This window comes from Zalophus californianus, chromosome X (assembly GCF_009762305.2).
Source record: "Zalophus californianus isolate mZalCal1 chromosome X, mZalCal1.pri.v2, whole genome shotgun sequence".
In the NCBI taxonomy this organism is placed as follows: Eukaryota; Metazoa; Chordata; class Mammalia; order Carnivora; family Otariidae; genus Zalophus; species Zalophus californianus.
Genome location: NC_045612.1, coordinates 85,311,864 through 85,331,974, shown reverse-complemented (window position 1 = coordinate 85,331,974; position 20,111 = coordinate 85,311,864). Strand labels below are relative to the sequence as shown.

General features: G+C 36.5%; 1 pseudogene; it reads left to right on the top strand.

Annotated features, from left to right (window-relative positions):
• Positions 1-1,389: 1,389 nt before the first annotated feature.
• Positions 1,390-2,078, top strand: LOC113930385 (annotated as a pseudogene).
• The last annotated feature ends 18,033 nt before the right edge of the window (positions 2,079-20,111 follow it).

The window sequence follows — 20,111 nt, the reverse complement described above, 5'->3', positions numbered from 1 at the left end:
TGTTGCATTTGCTAAGTTCTACCAAGTTTCTGTTATAGATTTGACCAGCCTAAGTTGGAAGTTTTGATAAATAATGAGTATTTGTGGACTGGAGTATAGGGTTGAAGTTCTCTTTAAAGTAGCCCTGGGACATTTGTCATGGCCCAGACCCATCTATGTGTCTTAGAATGAATGATGTGTTTCAAAAATTAGAACAAACTATTACTGACACTAGGCTCAGGGGAATAACTTTTACCCTGTGACCAATTAATTGTCACCAATTAATCTCAACCAGGCATTGGTCCCCCAGTCTATACAGCACTCATGGGAAAGACTATACCCTGTGAAATATATGCAATATGTGAACTGGTCAGGTGGTCACTTGTGTGGAGGAAGAATAATCACTATTTGGAGAATAGTTGCTATTTGAAGATTTGAATTTTTGAGGTCCACAACCCTAAAGGCATATGGCTCACTAGGACTCCACAAAATACTTTAGTTTCTGGTGCTACCTATGCCTGTAACCAAAAAAGATCCCAATCCTGAGGATTAATTATGGAAAAATGCCAATGATACTCCTGTAGCATACCAAGAGATTAATTCAAAACTGACTTAAGCCCAGGGTTCTTAAACTCTAAAAAAACAAATATTGCAATGCGGGAGGTCCCTAATCCTCATGATACCAATTTGAGGCTCTCTGGAAAAAGAAATTTATAAATAAATGGGGTAGGGATAATGCCTCCAAGTATATGGAAAGAGAGAAAAAGGGAGGGAGAGAGAGAAAGCGAGAGATGAGGATTAAGGAGTGCCCTCGTTGTGATGAGCACCAGCTGATGTATGGAAGTGTTGAATCACTCTATTGTACACCTGAAACTAATAATACACCTGTATGTTAACTATACTGGAATTAGAATAAAAACTTAAAAAGGAGAAAAGAGGAGAGGAAGAAGGAAGAGGAGACAAAGAAGAAGGAGGAGAAAAAGGAGAAGAAGAAAAAGAAGAAGAAAAGTGGGTATAGGGAGAAGAAAAAAATGAAACAAAGGTCCAGATTCTGACCCAACTGGAAATCCAACCATTCCTAAATGAATTCATACAAGAAAAAGATAAAGGGTCACTAATTGCCATTTGTGCTTCTATAGTATAGGTACTGAATTAATTTTAACAACTGCTGAAATGCAAAATTGGCAAAATTTCATGGTCTTAATTCTGGGGATCAAATTGCAGTTATATCTCTGATCTCATTCAATTTATACTTGGCGTGATGGATAATTTTATGTTTCAAATTAGAGGGTGTTTTTGAATGAGATTAACATTCTGCAGCTGGCCTTCCGGGGCTGGGCCATGGAGCAAAAGGAGCGCACAGCCAGGCCGGAGCCCCCTGTAGGCTCTGTCTGGGCCTCTCCTTTGGCGATGGGGTCCTTGGTGAGGTTGCTGAGTGCAGTGATCATGGGGGTACGATGTTGTCCTGTATCAGCAACCACTTTGCACTGAAGCACCTCTCCAGCGGGGCCTGCTCCAAGACAACATGCCTCGAGGCACAGAAACTGGTATGTTAGCCAAGATTTTCACTGACCAAGGGAAGCTCATCCCAGATGATGTCCTGATTCAACTGGCCCTTCGTGAGCTGAAAAACCTCACCCACTATAGCTGGCTATTGGATGGTTTTCCAAGGACACTTCCACAGGCAAAGCCCTGGATAGAGCTTATCAAATAGACACAGTAATTAATCCGAAAGTGCCTTTTGAAGTTATTAAGCAGCGTCTTACTGCTTGCTGGGTTCATCTAGCCAGTGGCCAAGTCAACAACATGGAATTCAACCCTCCCAAAACTGTGGGTGTTGATGGCCTGACTGGAGAGCCTCTCATTCAGTGTGAGGATGATAAGCCGGAGACAGTTGTCAAGAGACTGAAGGCTTATGAAATCCAAACAGGGTCAGTCCTGGAATATTACCAGAAAAAGGTGGTGTTGGGATGTTGGAACCATTCTCCTGAACAGAAACTGACAAGATCTGACCCTATGTCTCTGCTTTCCTATGAACAAAAGTTCCACAAATAAACCAGAAAGTATCAGTTACTCTGAGGAAAGATGCATATAACTAGTAAGATAAGCAGAGGCTCCTCATCTCTGCATTTAGAAGTTCCTTGTCCTGAGATTTACATGTATGAATTCTTTGAAAATTATTAGTTTTACTTCTACTGATTTTATTCTGGAAATTAAGGATGTGCCAAATAAGTCAGATACTAAGATTCATCTTTTCATCTAGTGTGTTTTATCCAGTTATCTTCTATCGGTGTGCAAATCAAAAACATCAGGTATGTCATAACTTTTTAAAAATCTTCCAAAGCCTAATTAAAAGAGCAATTGGTTGTAATATAACTTTTGTTTGGAAGAGTAAATGGTTGATAAAAATTTTCTTATTTTTCTGGAAAAGTTAAAAAAATTCCATGCCATTTGGGAAAGTATCTCATCACAGAAATTTGCATATACTGATGCCAAAAAACTGGCATCATTAGCAGTGTGGTACATGGTTTTGTGAGACACCATGTCCATCAAATTTAAGAAAAAAAGCAAGGAATATGCAGATTAGTTTCAGGATGCAAATTTACCGCTGCTTTTACACTAAGAAACTTATAAGCTTAGCCATATATGCTATATTTATTTTGTTATTAAACGTACCTTCAGTTTACTCAGAAGTTTCAGCCTGCTATAAAATTGTACTAAATTAGCATATAGGAAAATATTACTTTCCTATGACATATTTTCTTTTGAGAATACATGTGCATTGAGGAAAATGATTTATGTTAGAAATTGACTTTAGAAGTTCTTGCAAAAGCACCGAAGTCGAGGTTTCAATGGAAAATGTAATTATAGTCTTATGTTTTCAGATGTTACTCAGGCTAAGAAATATGTGCTTTAGAGTCTACTTGCCAGTTTCTCTTTTTGATTGCTATGGATGATCTGCCTTGATGAGTAACAAATTAAAGTACAAAAAGAAAAGAAAAAACCCATGACCCTAAGTAAAGGAAGCATACTTTGTCCTTAGGAAATAGAAATAGATCAGGTATGCCTGGGGAAAATTCCCTACATATAAAGCAATTATAACTAGTAAACAGATGTAGCAATTAGAAGGATTTACATGACAGGTTAAAAAAGACCAGGAAAGTAATTGAGTTTGCTGAAGGAATTCTTTATTTCTAATCAAAGAAGTTGACACCTGCTGGCTTTCACTGCCCTTCTATCATCTGGCAGGGAAAGAACTCTGCCTGTATGTGTGAGTAGCCAATTAAAAATGAAGATGATTTGACTTCTTAGTGGGGCAACAAGGATACATACTTATGTCCCATGACCTGGTAGGAAGAATGAGGCAATGAGAGGTTGAGGAGAAACACAACTACATCTTCAATGGCATATTTACTCTTACTTTACTTGGTGCTAAATCAAATGAAACAAGTCCTTGTACAAGCTGTTATTAACTGCCTTTGAACATTTGACCCATTTTGTTCTAGGCACTTAAAATACAAATGTCAGCAAGCAAGTAGTTCTTTATGTATGTTGTGGGGAAAAACTCATTTTCTTTTTCTTTTGATTTTTAAAAATTCAATGTTGATCTTTCAAAATGGACCAAGGCTTTTAAAAAGGATTATAATAAACATTTAATTCTTTACAAAACTTTCTATAATGCCTTATTTGAATGTTAATATTATGTGCTTTCTAAAAATGTTGTGAACTACTAAACCTTTGAATTATCACTGGGTTACCAGGCATACATTGGTATTAATGTACTAGAATAAAATTAAATTTTATTAAAAAAAATTACATCAGTGAGGGCACCTGGGTGGCTCAGTTATTGAGCGTCTGCCTTTGGCTCAGGTCATGGTCCCAGGGTCCTGGGATCGAGCCCCACATCAGGCTCCCTGCTCGGCAGGAAGCCTGCTTCTCCCTCACCCACTCCCCCGCTTGTGTTCCCTCTCTCGCTGTGTCTCTCTCTGTCAAATAAATAAATAAAATCTTTTAAAACTTTTAAAAAAAATTACATTAGTGAACTTGAGCAAGCCGACTGCTCTTCATAGTATGAGTGGGCCTCATCCAATCAGTTGAAGGCCTAATTGGAACAAAGAAACCATCTTCTGTGAGCCAGAGGGAATTCTCCAGCAGATTGATATTGGACTTTATCTGCACCATTGGTTCTCCTGGGTCTCCAGGCTGCTGGCCCACACTAAAAATTTTGGATTTATCAGCCTCTATAATCTCATAAGTCAATTCCTTGTAGTAAATCGTCTCATGTTTATAAACATCCTACTTACTGGTTTTGTTTCTCTGGAGAACCTTACTAATATAGATTATGGTACCAAATGTTTCCAGAAGAACAGAATCTTTTTTTTTAAAGATTTTATTTATTTATTCATGAGAGACAGAGGGGGAGAGAGAGAGAGCGAGAGAGAGAGAGAGAGAAGCAGAGGGGGAAGCAGGCTCCCAAGGAGCAGGGAGCCTGATGCGGGACCCGATCCCAGGACGCTGGGATCATGACCTGAGCTGAAGGCAGACTCTTAGCCATCTGAGCCACCCAGGCACCCCAGAATCTTTTTTTTAAGATTTTATTTATTTGTCAGAGAGAGAGAGAGAGAGAGAGCACAAGCAGGGGGAGAGGTAGGCAGAGGGAGAAGCAGGCTGCCCAACGAGCAGGGAACCCAATGGAGGACTCGATCCCAGGACCCTGGGATCATGACCTGAGCTGAAGGTAGGCACTTAACCAACTGAACCACCCAGGTGTCCCCAGAAGAACAGAATCTTAAGGAAAAATCTTTTTAATTAGTTCTGGAGTTTCTGGTATTGTCTCTCTAATCTGGTTAGATTTAATGGCACTAATGACTCTATTTCCAGGAGTAAAGAGAGCCTTGATAGCCATGACACAATCTGGCGATAGAAATAAGCAAAATATCAACATTAGATACTCCTAATAAGATACTTATAAGAAGCAAGGAACTAGGTGATCATGCATATGATGCTTTCAAATGTTTATCAAATTAACAGGTATAGTGATATTGGCTGGTTGTTCCTAGTGTTGCTGGACAAAGTAGGGAAAGAAAAGAATGAACCCGAGTTCAAATTCCCAGCTCAAACACCACATAAATGATCTGAAACATTCTGTGTCTGCCCTGAAAGAGACTTTATTTCCTAGAGTCACAGGACTCAGATTGCACAATCTCATCCTGTGAGTGGCTGAATTACAACACAAGTTGAACTCCGAGGCTTGCAAGGTGTCTACTGCTAAAGTGAAGGCATTGATTGGAAAACAATGGAATCCTGAAAGTTGGAAAGGGAACATGTTAGAAGACCCTGACAAAGCTGGGGACATTGAACTCCTAAATTCTGAAGAGTCTTCTTTGCCAGTTGAAGTAGCTTTGTCTGAGGGGATTAATCCTACCTTGCATAAGGAAAACTGTAATAGCCTCCCCGGAGGCAGTTGCCATACAAAACAATGCTGATTCTCTTCAAGACTAACTCCCACCACTCCTCTTTTCCACCTCCTTCTCTGCTCTCCTCTGTACCGCTAGTGCTAGATTCTTGGTATTCTAGGTGGGTGCTCCACAACCTCTTAGGTATTGCTAATGATATGCCTTTCTCTAAGGGAAGTAGAGGCCATTTTTATTTCTCTCAGAAGTGATCACAGATGTATGGCTTTGGCAGGTGTGAAGGTGTGAATGTTTGCAGTGGCCTGAGGATTCCTTTGCTAATCATTTGCCTCAGGAGTGCAGGGGGCGGGGACTTTTGGTAGTGGTTTCTTCCAGATGCCTGACTGTCTGCATTTCATTGGATTCTACATCCAGTATGATTTCCACTATCTCTATAGATTCATAAAACTTGATTATCCTTGATTATTATTTTCTTTTGTGATGCTGAATATTTCTAGTTTCACTACAAATGAAGTAGTGATAACAAATAGATTGACTTTCTATGTCAGCTACACCCCACTCAAAAAACACACAAGTTATATCAGTTTGACTTCCATTCCTAGGGAGGTTTGGCAAGAGATATAATACCTGAGCTTCAGTGACTACTTCCTACCTTGCAAGATCATTATCAGAATAAAATTAATTGGATTAGTAATAGAAGTAAAGATAATATTAAAATAGAACAAATAATAGTCCTGTTGTGGGCTGAGTTGTGTTCCCTCAAAATTCCTATGTTGGAGTCCTAACAACTGGCAACTCAGAATATGACTATATTTGGAAATAGTATCTTTCCAAAGAGATCAATAAGTTAAACTGAGGTGATTAGGGTGGACCTTCACCCAATATGACTGGAGTCCTCATAAAAAGAGGGATTTAGGACACAGACATATATAGAAGTAAGACCATGTAAAGGCACAAGGAGAAAATAGCCATCTCCAAGCCAAGAGAGAGGACTTAGCAGAAACCAACTCCGCTAACACTTTGATCTCAGACTTGTAGACTCCAGGATTATAAGAAAAAAAAAATTCTGTTTTTAGGCCCCCCAGTCTGTGGTACTTTGTTATGGAAGCCTGAGCAAACTAATACACATACTTTTAGTGCCTCTGACTATGCTACAACTCCTCCTACTACTACTAATAATATAATGACCACATAATAATATAATAATTCCTGTGTCTGAGCAACCAAGTGATGATGAGAAAACCTCAAAACTACATTTTATCTCAAACCTTAGAACCATTATTTTATCTTAAATGCATGACCATGAATGAATGGTTTCTTACTTTCACTCTCATTTTACCTATACCACAGTACTCCTCAATTGCTAGCAGCTCCCTTTCTTTCTAATGACCTCCCTGAATAATTCATTGAGATAATAGAAGTAATAAGGTGGAACTTCTCAGAGCTTCCCAAACCCAGTCTACCTGTTTCTACCCTCAAATTCTCTGCCACCTCTCTGCATACATGTTCCTAACTGCAACCAGCCCCTCAGCTCTGCTCAGGATCCCATGTCTTCCACATCTCAATGACTTTGCTCCTGCAATTATTGCTTTTCTCTCCTGAACCATAAATTACCTCCTCTACATTGATTTGTTCCCAAGTTAAGGGGAGAAAATACTAAGCCCCATCCCATACATCCTTCTGTAGCTACTTGCACATTTATCTGTGTCCGTCAAAGAAAACTGCTTCAATTTATCCTAAAACCATTTATTCCTCAACGCACTTCATCAGAGCTGATTCTAAAAATTATATAGAAAGGCAAAGGAACACTGTGTGTTATACGCAAACAATGAATCATGGAATACTATGTCAAAAACTAATGATGTAATGTATGGTGATTAACACAACATAATAAAATTTAAAAAAAAAAGAAAGACAAAGGAACTAGAATAGCCAAAACAATTCTGAGGAAGGACAAGTTGGAGAACTCACACTATCTAATATCAAGACTAAATACAATCTTATAGTAATCAAGACAGTGCGGTATTGAGAAGAAAGTGACATACCAGAGGAGTCCAGAAATAGACTCATACATATGATCAATTAATTTCAACAAAGGTGCAAAGTCAATTCAATGGAGAAAGATAAATTTTTCAAGAAATAATGTTGGAATAATTGGACTCCATAAGAAAAAAAATGACCCTTTACCTTGACTTTAGTCCAAATACAAAAATTAACCTAATATGGATCATAGAGCTAAATGGAACACTTAAAACAATGAAACTTATAGAAGGAAACAAAGAAGAAGATATTTGTGACCCTTAGATAGGCAAAGTTTTCTTAAATAAGACACCATAAACACAATGTATTGAAAACTTGATACAGTGCCCTTCAAAATTAACAAATTATGCTCTTCAAAAGACACGGTTAAGAGAAAGAAAAGCCAAGTCACATATGGGTACAAAATGTTTGCAAAGCACATATCTGATGAAGTACTTACTTCATAACAGAGAGAGAAATAACAACAGTACTAAAAAGCTCACTAGGGGGGTGCGCCTGGGTGGCTCAGTCGTTAAGTGTCTGCCTTCGGATCAGGTCATGATCCCAGGGTTCTGGGATCGAGCCCCACATCAGGCTCCCTGCTCTGCGGGAAGCCTGCTTCTCCCTCTGCCACTCCCCCTGCTTGTGTTCACTCTCTCGCTGTGTCTCTGTCAAATAAATAAATAAAATCTTAAAAAAAATAAAAATAAAAAGCTCACTAGGGTTTGCAGTGCAACTGGAACTCTTACATATTGCTGATGGGAATGCAAAATGATACAGCCAATTTGGAATAGAGCTTGGCAGTTTCCTATAGTTTGAAACATATACTTACTACATGACCCAGCAATCCCACTCCTAGATTATTATCTAAGAGAAAAAAGTTATGTTAATTCAAAACCTATAGATAGAAATTTATGGTGGCTTTATTCATAATTACCAAGAACTGAAAACAACTCAAATGTCCTTCAGTTGGTGAATGTATATATATATATAAAAAAAACTGTGTTATATCTATTAGGGAAATACTATTAAGGATAAAAAGGAAAGAAATACTGCTATATACAACCACATGGCTGAATCTCAAATGCATTATACAAAGTGAAAATAACCTCACTCAAAAGGTTACACAGTCTAGGGTTTCATTTATATGACATCAACAACAGAAAGCCTATATATCTTTTCCTCAGGGTCCCCAGCTAAGGCAGCTAGGATCCATCTTCAGCATGCTACTAACCCAAAGATAGATCCTGACACTGGTCTATGATCCAAAGCTGAAGGATATAAGGAGACTTCCACACACATTTTATGGATAGACTTGAGTCTAAGCAGAACAAAACACAGGGATTTATCTACTTCTACAAGAAAAAAAAAAATCTCCCCTTCTTTCTTTATTGACTGCATTTTCTGTCTTCTCCTTGAGTGTCTCCTCACCTAAATTTCTTAATCAAAGTTAGTCATCAGGTGACTTGGGGAAAATAACAGAAATCAGCATGTATCCCTGGTTTTAGCTTGCTCCAAGTTGAGATTGGCTCAGTGAAAACACTTCAACCAAAGTCAGTACAACTTAAGAATTCCTGTTCCCCACAGTCTACTTTTTGTCCTTTTCAAAGAACATTAGGTTATTGTCAGGTTCAGGGATGTCAGGGCTTATAAATCCATAGGAAACATATAAGCCTGGTGCTGTGTAAACCCTTCCATTGGGGAGGGAAAGAATGAGCTTCCAATACTTTGTAGGAAGTTGGCATAATATTGGTATCAAAACTCAAGAAGGAGACTTAACTGGTTAAGCTGTATATTTGTTTTAGGCGTCTGTTAATTAAGGTAATTAAGTAGACTTATAGAAATCTACTGGAAATCAGGAGCTAAAGACAAGTATTCAGTGGAAGACTTGAAATCATCAGTTCAACGAATCTTTAGAAAGCTGAATAAAAAGATAAAAGAAGTGAAACAATAAAAAATAAAGTCTTAATAAATGTGATCTAGAGTTAGATCAAGAAAATTTCCAGTTACTGAGAACAGAGAAAAAATCGGAGAAACTTATCAAAGATATATTGCAAGAAACCTCTTTAAAAATAAATATCATGAGTATCCAGCAAAAATGTATAAAGACTTAGATAAAGGGGTATTAATGTAAACTTTCAGAATACCAAAAATAAATAAAAATAAATAGTAAATTCTCAAAACAACAAGAGGACAAACAATCCAATAAAACATGCACAAGACAACTGATCAGACAAGACTATATGTAGATGGCAAATGAGCACGTGAAAATACACTCAACATGTTGAAATGCAAATTAAAATCCCAAAGAAATAACACTACACACCTTTTTAAAATTAAAAAACTGATCATACCAAGTGTTGGTGAGGATGTGGAGCAGAGAATGTAGAACAAATAGAACCCTCATATACTGCCTGTGGAATTGCAAAGTGATACAGCCCACTTTGAAAAATATTTTGACAGTTTGGCAATAAGGGTGTAAAAAAGAACTTCAGATGAATTTTTAAAAAGAACTTTATGGGACAAGCAGAGCAAGGAAAAGTATTTCTGGTGAATTTGAATTAAAACAGATGGTTCTAAGCAAAAATGATGGTTATAATGAAAAGTACACATGGGGTTCTAAAAATCTTAGGTCCAAAACTGGCTGCACCAAGGACTAGTATTTTTGTTTTGGGGGGTTTTGTTTGTTTTTATCTTTCTTTTTGATTGTCAATATATCTGATTTTATTTTATTTATATTTTGTTTTGTTTTATTATTTTATGACCAACTGCCCTGCATGAACAGACAAGCTTCTCTAATATCACCTGTTGCTGGTGGATAGATTTTCTTTGTCTTTTTGTTTTTAGCTTTATTGAGGTATAATTGATACTTTTAAACTGCATATATTTATTGTATACATCTTGAAGAATTTGGACATATGCATACACCTGTTATACCATCACCATGACCAAGGTATTAAACATATCCATCACCTCCAAAAATTTCCTCGTGTCTTTTGTTTTTGTTTGTATGTTTGTTGTTTTGTTAAGAACATTTTACATGAGATCTATAATCAAACATATTTTAAAGTACAAAATACCCCATTGTTAACTATAGGTGCTTGATTTCTAGAATATATTCACTTAGCATAACAGAAGCTTTATACCCACTGAAAACCAGTTCTCTATTTTGCCCTTCCCTAGCCCCTGCCAACTACCATTCTATTCTCCACTTCTATGAGTGACTATTTTTTGATAGCCATATAAGTGCAATAATGCAGTATTTGTCCTTCTGCACTTGGATTATTTCACTTAGCATTATGTCCTCCAGGTTCATTCATGTTGTCACAAATGCCAGAATTTCCTTCTTTTTTAAGGCTGAATAATATTCCACTGCATGTATATACCACATTTTCTTTATCCATTTATCTGTCAATGGACATCTGGGTTATTTCCATACCTTGGCTATTGTGAAAAATGTTGTGATTAATATGGTAGTTTAAATATCTCTTTGGGATCTGATTTCAATTCTTTTGGATATATACTCAGAAGTGGGATTGAGAGCTCATATGGTAGTTCCATTTTTAGTTTTTTTAGTTTAGTTTTTTAGAACTTTACACTGTTTTCCATAGTGGCTACACCATTATATGTTCCAACCAAAAGTGTGTAAGGGTTCCAATTTCTCCACATCCTCACCATTGCTTATTATCTTTTCTTCTATTTTCAGAAATAACCATCCTAATAGGTGTGAGGTGTTATCTCATTGTGGTTTTGATATGTATTTCCCTGAGGGTTAGTGATGTTTTTATATACATGGTGGCCATTCCTATGTCGTCTTTGGAAAAATGTCTTATTCAGATCCTTTGCATATTTTTAAATTGAGTTATTTGGTTTTACTGCTATTGAGTTGTAAGATATTATTATATATTTTGGTTATTAACCCCCAGCAGATAAATAGTTTGCAAATATTTTCTTCCATTTTGAAGGTTGCCTTTCACTCTGTTGATTGCTTCCATTCCTGTACAGAAGCTTCTTAGTTTGATGTAGTCCCACTTGTCTATTTTTGCTTTTTGCCTATCACAGCAAAGAAATCATTGCCCAGACCAATGTCAAGAAATTGTCCCCTTATGTTTTCCTCAAGGAGTTTTACAATTTTAGGTCTTATATTTGAGTCTCCAATCCATCTTGAATTGATTTTTGTGTATGGTGTAAGATAGAGGACCAATTTTATCTTTTTACAGGTGGATATCCAGTTTTCACTGCACCATTTGTCAAAGAGAGTATCCTTTGCCCATTTGAATTTTTGGCACCCTTGTTGAAGATCAGTTGACTACATATACACAGATTTATTTCTGGATTGTCTATTCTAGTCCATTGGTCTATGTCTGTTTTTATGCCAGTGCCATACTGTTTTAATTACTGTAGGCTTGTAATATATTTTGATGCCTCCAGCTTTGTTCTTCTTTAGCAAGATCACTTTGGCTATTCTTTTGTGAGTCCATATGAATTTTAGGATTTTTTTTTATTTCCTTAAAAAATACCATTGGGATTTTGATAAAGATTGCATTGAATCTATGAACACTTTGGATAGTATGAACATTTTAACAATATTAACTTCCAATACATGAACACAGGATATAGAAGAAAGATCTCATATAAACAACTTAATTTTATATCTCAAGGAAGCAAAAAAGTAGAATAAACTAAGCCCAAAAATAGCAGAAGGAAGGAAATAATAAGAACAGAGCATAAATTTAAAGCAATAGAGTAGAAAAACAATAGAAAAGATCAATGAAACTAAGAGTTGGCTTTGTGAAAAGATAACATTGATAAATCTTTAGCTAGACTAAGTCAGAAAAGAAGACTGAAATCAAGTTAGAGACAAAAGAGGAGATATTACAATGGATACTACAGAAATATAAAGGATCAAAGGCAAATACTATGAATATTTATACTCCAACAAATTGGATAACTTAGAATAAATGGATAAATTCCTCAAAACATACAATCTACCAAGACTGAATCACAAAGAAATAGAAATTATAAACACACCAATAAATAAGTTAAGAGGTTGAATAGAGATAAAAAACATCCCCCAAAGAAAAGCCCATGACCAAATGGCTTCACTGGTGAATTCTACCAAATATTTGAAGAAGAATTAATGCCAATCCTCACACTTAGTGAACATTTTGAAGAGGAGGGAACACTTCCAAGCTCATTGAATGGGGCCAACACTATCCCAATACCAAAGCTAGATAAAGATACTACAAGAAAAGAAAACTATGGACCAATATCTCTGATGAATATAAATGTAAAAATTCTCAACAAAATATTATCAAACCAAATTCAAGAACAAACTAGAAGGATTATACACCATGAGCAAGTAGGATTTATTCCTGGGATGCAAGGATGGTTCAGACATATGCAAATCAATAAATGTAATACATCACAATTACAGAGTAAAAGATAAAAATCACATGATTAACTCAATGGAACAGAATAGAAAGTCCAGATATAAACCCATGATTATATGGTCAATTAATCTTTGAAAAAGGAGTTAAGAATACGCAATGGGAAAAAGAGTCTCTTCAACAAATGGTGCTGGGAAAACTGGACAGCTATATGCAAAAGAATGAAACTGGACCACTTTCTTACCACCATACACAAAAATAAACTCAAAATGGATTAAGGACCTAAATGTGAGACCTAAAACCATAAAAATCCTAGAAGAGAACATAAGCAATAATTTCTCTGCCATCAACCAAAACAACTTCTTTCTAGATATGTCTCCTGAGGCAAGGGAAACAAAAAGCAAAAATAAACTATTGGAATTACATCAAAATAAAAAGCTTCTGTACAACAAAGGAAACAACCAACAAAACTAAATGATAACCTACTGGGGTGCCTGGGTGGCTCAGTTGGTTAAGCATCTGACTCTTGGTTTCAGCTCAAGTCATGATCTCATGGGTTGTGGGGTGGAGCCCCATGTTGGGCTCCATGCTCAGTGGGGAGTCTGCTTGAAGATTTTCTCCCTCTGCCTGTCCCCCTACTCGATATCTGTCTCTCCCTCAAATAAATAAATCAGTCTTTTAAAAAAATGACAACCTACTGAATGGGAGAAGATATTTGCAAATGACATATCTGATAAAGGATTAGTATCAAAAATATATAAAGAATGTATACAACCCAACAACCAAAAAACAAATAATCCAATTAAAAATGGACAGAAGACATTAACAGACATTTCTCCAAAGAAGACATACACAGCAGACACATGAAAAGATGCTCAAGATCACTTATCATCAGGGAAATGCAAATCAAAACCACAGTGAGATATCACCTCACACCTATCAGAATGGCTAAAATCAAAAACACAAGAAACAAAAAGTGTTGGTGAGGATGTGGAGAAAGAAGAAAACCTCATGTACTCTTGGTGGGAATGCAAACTGGTGCAGCCACTGTAGAATACAGTATGCAAGTTTCTCAAAAATTTAAAAACAGAATTACCGTATGATCCAGTAATCACACTACTGGGTATTTACCCACAGAATATGAAAACACTAATTCAAAGCTATATATGCACCCATGTGTTTATTGCAGTATTATCTACAATAGTCAAATAATGGAAGTTGCCCAAGTATCCTTTGACAGATGAATAAAGAAGATGTGAGATATATATATATATATATATATATATATATATATATATATATATATATGCAATGGAATATTATTCAGCCATAAAAAGAATGAAATCTTGTGATTTGCAACAACATAGATGGAGCTAGAGAGTATAATGCTAAGTGAAATAAGCCAGTCAGTGAAAGACAAATGCCATATGATTTCATTCATACATGGAATTTCTGAAACAAAACAAATGAACAAAGGGGGAAAAAAGAGACAAAACAAAAGAACAGTCTCTTACCTCTAGAGAACAAACTGGTGGTTACTAGAGGGGAGGGTGGGGGGATGTGTAAAATAAGTGAAGGGGATTAAGAATACATTTATCTTGGTGAACACTGAGTAATATATGGAATTAGTGAATCACTATATCGTACACCTGAAACTTATATAACACTATACATTAATTACACTGGAATTAAAATTTTTAAAAATCAAATGATCATCACAATAGATGCAGAAAAACCATTTGACAATATTCAACATCTTTTCACAATAAAATCCTTCAACACACTGTGAATAGAAGAAACATACCACAACATAATAAAGACCATATACAACAAATCTGCAACATTATCCTCAAAGGAGAAAAATTGAAACTTTTCCTCCAAGATCAGGAACAAGACAAGGATGCCCCTCTTTACCAGTGTTATTCAATATAGCACTTTAAGTCCTAGCTGGAGCAATGAGGAGACGAAGACAAACAAACAAACAATATCAAGATCAGAGAGGAAGAAGTAAAACTGTTGCTATTTGGAGAATATATGATTTTGCATATAGAAAACCCCAAAGACTCAACCAAAAATATTTTGGAACTAATCAATAATTTTGGTAAAATTGCAGGATATAAACTAAACATACAGAAACCAGTTTTATTTTATACACTAATAATGAAACATTGATCAGGGAATTTTTAAAATTCTATTCACAATAGCATCAAAAAGAATAAAATTCTTAGGAATACATTTAACCAAAGGGGCAAAAGACTTTACAGTGAACACCATAAAATACTAATCAAAGAAATTAAAAGGACTAATGTGGTGACCTTGAATAAGATATTTATCTTTTTTATCTTCAGTTATTTCCTTAATAAAATGGAGATAACTGAGCAGATATATTTTTTTATGAAAACTGGCCACTCTGATTACAGTTAACCCTTGAACAATGCAGGTTTGAACTGTGCAGGTCAACTTATGTCTAGATTTTTTTTCAATAAATACAGTAGAATACTGTAAATGTATTTTCTCTTATGATTTTCTTAACAACATCCTTTCTCTAGCTTATCTTATTGTAAGAATACAGTATATAATATGTACAACAGACAAATATGTATTAATCTACTCCAATCAAAAGTAGGCTATTAGTAGTTATTTTTGGAGTCAAAATAATACACGGATTTTTGATCATGTAGGGGGTCAGCTCACCTAACCCCCATGTTGTTCAAGGGTCAACCGTATTTAGTTGTTAAGTGTGAAGTTGGTAGGTTATTTTAGATTTAAATGTGAGGCCTAGATGTCACCTAGCCTCATATCAGCAGGATCACATATACAAAATCAGTGACCAGTGGATGTGGGAATCCAGGTGGCCTTTTTTACTCTGAGGATGAGTCTCCTTCTCCTGGTTTTCCTCCTGCTTCCTGGCCACTCAACTCACTGTGTTTTGTTATCTTTTGTTTCTTTTGTTTTGTTTTCTGGGTCCCTTCTTGTGTTTCTCCTCTGCATTTCAACAGCTTTTCTGTTTATGTATCTATCTACCTCACCAGAGTGATATCTCTTCTAGCAAGCACCACATGTCCTTGGTCTTTTCATTTCTGGAATCCCAGATATTTTCTGAAACAAGCTAAAATTCAGTGCATGTGCACTAAATTGATCTTTTGTAACAACTCCCAACAGGAAAAGCACCTCCTCCATTTAGAAGTCAGCATTATAGATTTTATATTTGTAGGCACCATACATATGACCTTTTGTTTGGTGCCAAACACTGCAGAGAACTGGCTCTGCTTTGTTGCCCTGGTGAATTTGCATGTTCCTACTTAGGCCCTGTAGGCAAAGTTAGACTGCAGGCACGTGACTCTTGGCAGAACACCTTGTGATTCCTCTTGGGGGGGCGGGGGTAAGCCGCCTGATGAGAAGCTGCTACAGAGTAGTTTCTCACCTGCCTCCCTATCTAGCTGGAAGCTGACACAAGGTCAAATATGCATCCATCTCTGGTTTCAGTTGGTTACAGGACATTCCTCCTTGCTCCACCTGAGAGTACAGCTGTGGACTACAAAAATGCTCCCTGCCTTAGGGTACTGCTGTGAACTTCACACTGGCAGAGAGACCCACCAGCCTGTGTTGTCTGTCACTGAACAACTCCCATTCAGTGTCAGTCCCTGTATGGCTACCGGTGCAGGGAACTGACACCAAGCTGATATTGCTTTTGCTGTGTCTGTAAGTAATAAACGGTTTGAATCCATTTGGGCTTACCATTTCCTGACCGGTCAAATCTACAGAAGTGTAATAAGCCAAAATAATAGCTGCTGTGGTTAAGCATGTGGTCCTGTTGGCTTCTGCAGTGTTACTTAAGGACCACTTGACAGACTCTGGTGTTGACTTGTGTGGGTTGCATGACCAGAATATTGACTTATTTTCTTTGGCATCACACACAGCAAGGAACACAGTTCTCAGCACATACCATGACTTAGAGCAGCCTTGTCAGACCTCAGATATTTACAGACCCACTTTAGAATGGATGCCATGTCTAACACCAGCTACATTGTTATTCAATCAATAAATGTATTGAAATCAGTTTCTAAACTCAAATCATTTAAAAAGTTAGCTAAAAAGACATCTATGCCTACTTGAAATTCAAAATCAGTATTACTTGCTAGAGATGGAATTGTGATAGTAAATGAAACAAAAACAATTTGAAAGTTTAAATGAAAAATAAAGGAACAAGCCAAACCCATTCACAATGTAATGCCGAACTTCATGTTATTTCATTTATTCTTCATAGCAATCATTTAGTATAAATATTATAATTTCTATTTTATTTTATTTTTAAAGATTTTATTTATTTATTTGACAGACAGAGACACAGCAAGAGAAGGAACACAAGCAGGGGGAGTGGGAGAGGGAGAAGCAGGCTTCCCGCTGAGCAGGGAGCCCGATGTGGGGCTTGATCCCAGACCCTGGGATCATGACCTGGCCGAAGGCAGAGGCTTAATGACTGAGCCACCCAGGCGTCCCTGTTATTTCTATTTTGGAAATGAAACAGACCCAATGGATCTAAATGCCTTTCCTGTCATCAGACAGTGTCAGAGTCAGGACTGAAACCCATGGCTATTTCATGCCATAGCCAAAAGGAGGCAGAATAGGTAAGAACCAAGTTAATTTGCTTTAGCCATACCCCCTTTCTCTTTTTTTTTTTTTTTTGTTTGTTTGTTTGTTTTACTTAGGCCCTCATTTTTTTTTTTTAATCCAACTCCACAACCTAGGGACCTCTCATATATTTTGTGGCACAGTGTGACACCCTACCTTTAGTCTCACTCTTAATTTGAACCTTAGATTTTCAGTACTTTTGGACTAAGGAGTATTTTTCATCCTCTGTAAAGTGGGGAAACAATTGCTGCTTGTAATCCCTTGCCATTCCCTAAATGGGGTGAATTTTGAGTAGTGCCCTTAGTTGCAGAAGTACTTTTTTGGAGTGTGAGGATGCAAATGGGGGCGGGGCTCAGTGATACAAGTAATTCTTGTATTGTGCAGACTAATAGGGGTGTAAGGCTAGAACTAGCCTCTGGAGGTGCTTCTGTGATGTGGTGATTGTTAGGCTGATAGAGATGTATGTAGAGGGAAAAAGAGATCTGCGGCTTTTCCCTCCCTGCCTTTAAATAACTTTTGAAGAGAGGTCAGAAATTCTGCAGATGTTGTGGTCTTTTGCCATGGCGCCTTGTGTCACCAGTTCCTTTCTCTTTCTTCATACAAACCATTCCAAATGGCTTTAGTATGCTAGTTATGTTTTTCTATAGCACAGTAATTTATGTTATCAAAATATTTTTAATGTTTTTGTTATCAATGATTTCATCTGGGACACTCACTATATGATCTGTGGGCCACATTTTGGGAAAACTTTCCTTCAAGAGAAGAACAAAACCTTTTATGTCAAATGGTGAAAAAATTACTATAAATTTTTATGAAAATATCAGATTACCATGATAGTTATAATGTACACTGTGAGTTTTCCTAGATTCAGCATTTTCAGAAATATTTACTTTGAGAAAGAACAAGGCTTCTAACTTAGAACTTGAATCTCCAAGTCTGCTGCTTACTGGAGTCAGATATAAGTTTTGGGTACAATCTGACCTTTTTTGTGAGGTCATAAAATGTATAAAATGAGGTCATAAATGTATGAAACTTAGGACAAAGGAGTGGCTAACTTAGTACTCACCTTACAAATACAAGTTTTTATAATAACTCCTGTTATTATTAAAGAACACAATAAATGGAGTTACTGTCCTAACTGTACACAGCTCTGGTTGGTCAGCCATTCACAACCATTATCTAGGCAAGTTAATAGAGCCATGATGTTTATTTTTCTGGGTATAGAAGAGTAATAGAAGCATAGAAACAGGAGCAGGTAGCTTGCATAATGGCAGCATCATTAGGGGTATCTTGTAGGAAAGATGGGCAACTCACAAGGCTTGAAAAAAATAGTCATTGTACTTTAAGTAGGGTCCAATGCTAAAAAGGAGATGCATTTCAGAAACAGCTAAACATGGGAAAGTCTAGCCCTGCATTACTCACAGCCTGTCAGAGTCTTCAGTTCCAGGGAGTAGAAAAGGGTTTTACATACCAATTCATTTTATGAAGCTAGTGTTACCTTGATACCAAAGTCCAAAAAAGAGAGTACATGAAATAAAAATACAGGTTAATGTCACTCTTGAGGATATACACAAAAATTCTAAACAAATTATTAAGACTTAGATTATTCAGAAGAATAATATATCATGACCATTTTCCCCCCTAGTAATGAATGGTTGGTTAAAAACAGAGGAAGTTACCTATGCATTTCACCACATTAATAGATTAAAGGAGAAAAAAATCCTACAATCATCTCAATAAATGCACTACAAGTGTTTGATGAAAGTCAACATATATCCAAGATAAATATAGAACTTTCTTTACTACATAATAAACATGGTGAAATTTAAAATTTTCCACTTCCTATCAGGAATAAGACAAGAATGTCCAATATTACCAGTTCTATTCAACATTTGTACTGGGTGGGTCTGTCCAATGTTATGAGAGAAGGAAAAGTTATAATGTTTAAAACAGAAGAAGCAAACTGTTAGTATTCAAAGATTATATGGTTGTGTATGTTGAAAACCAAATGGAAGCCAGACATAAACTTTCAAAATTAAAAAGCATATTTAGCAAAGTTGGAGAGAACATCAATATATATCTGTATATACCAGGTAAATCACAATACAAAATTTAAAATAATGAACAAAACAAATGAATAAAGAAAAAAGGAGAGGGGTGCCTGGGTGGCTCCGTTGGTTAAGCGACTGCCTTCGGCTCAGGTCATGATCCTGGAGTCCCAGGATCGAGTCCCGCATCGGGCTCCCTGCTCAGCAAGGAGTCTGCTTCTCCCTCTGACCCTATCCCCTCTCATGTGCTCTCTCTCTCTCAAATAAATAAAATCTTAAAAAAAAAGGAGACAAATAAAAAACAGACTCTTAAATACAAAGAACAAAGTGATCGTTGCCAGAGCAGAGGTGGGTGGGGGGATGGGTCAAATAGGTAAAGGGGTGTTAACAGTACATTTATCTTGATGAGCATCAGGTGATGTATGGAATTGTTGAATCATTATTTTGCACACCTGAAACTAATATAACACTGAATATTAATTATACTTGAATAAAAAAATGACATGAAAATTACAAAGTAGATGCTCAATAAATGTTCTCTCCCAGGGAAATAATAAATAAATGAAGTGATATGATTTTCAATAGCATCAAATGCTTAGAAATAAGTTTAACAAAACATTTGCATGATT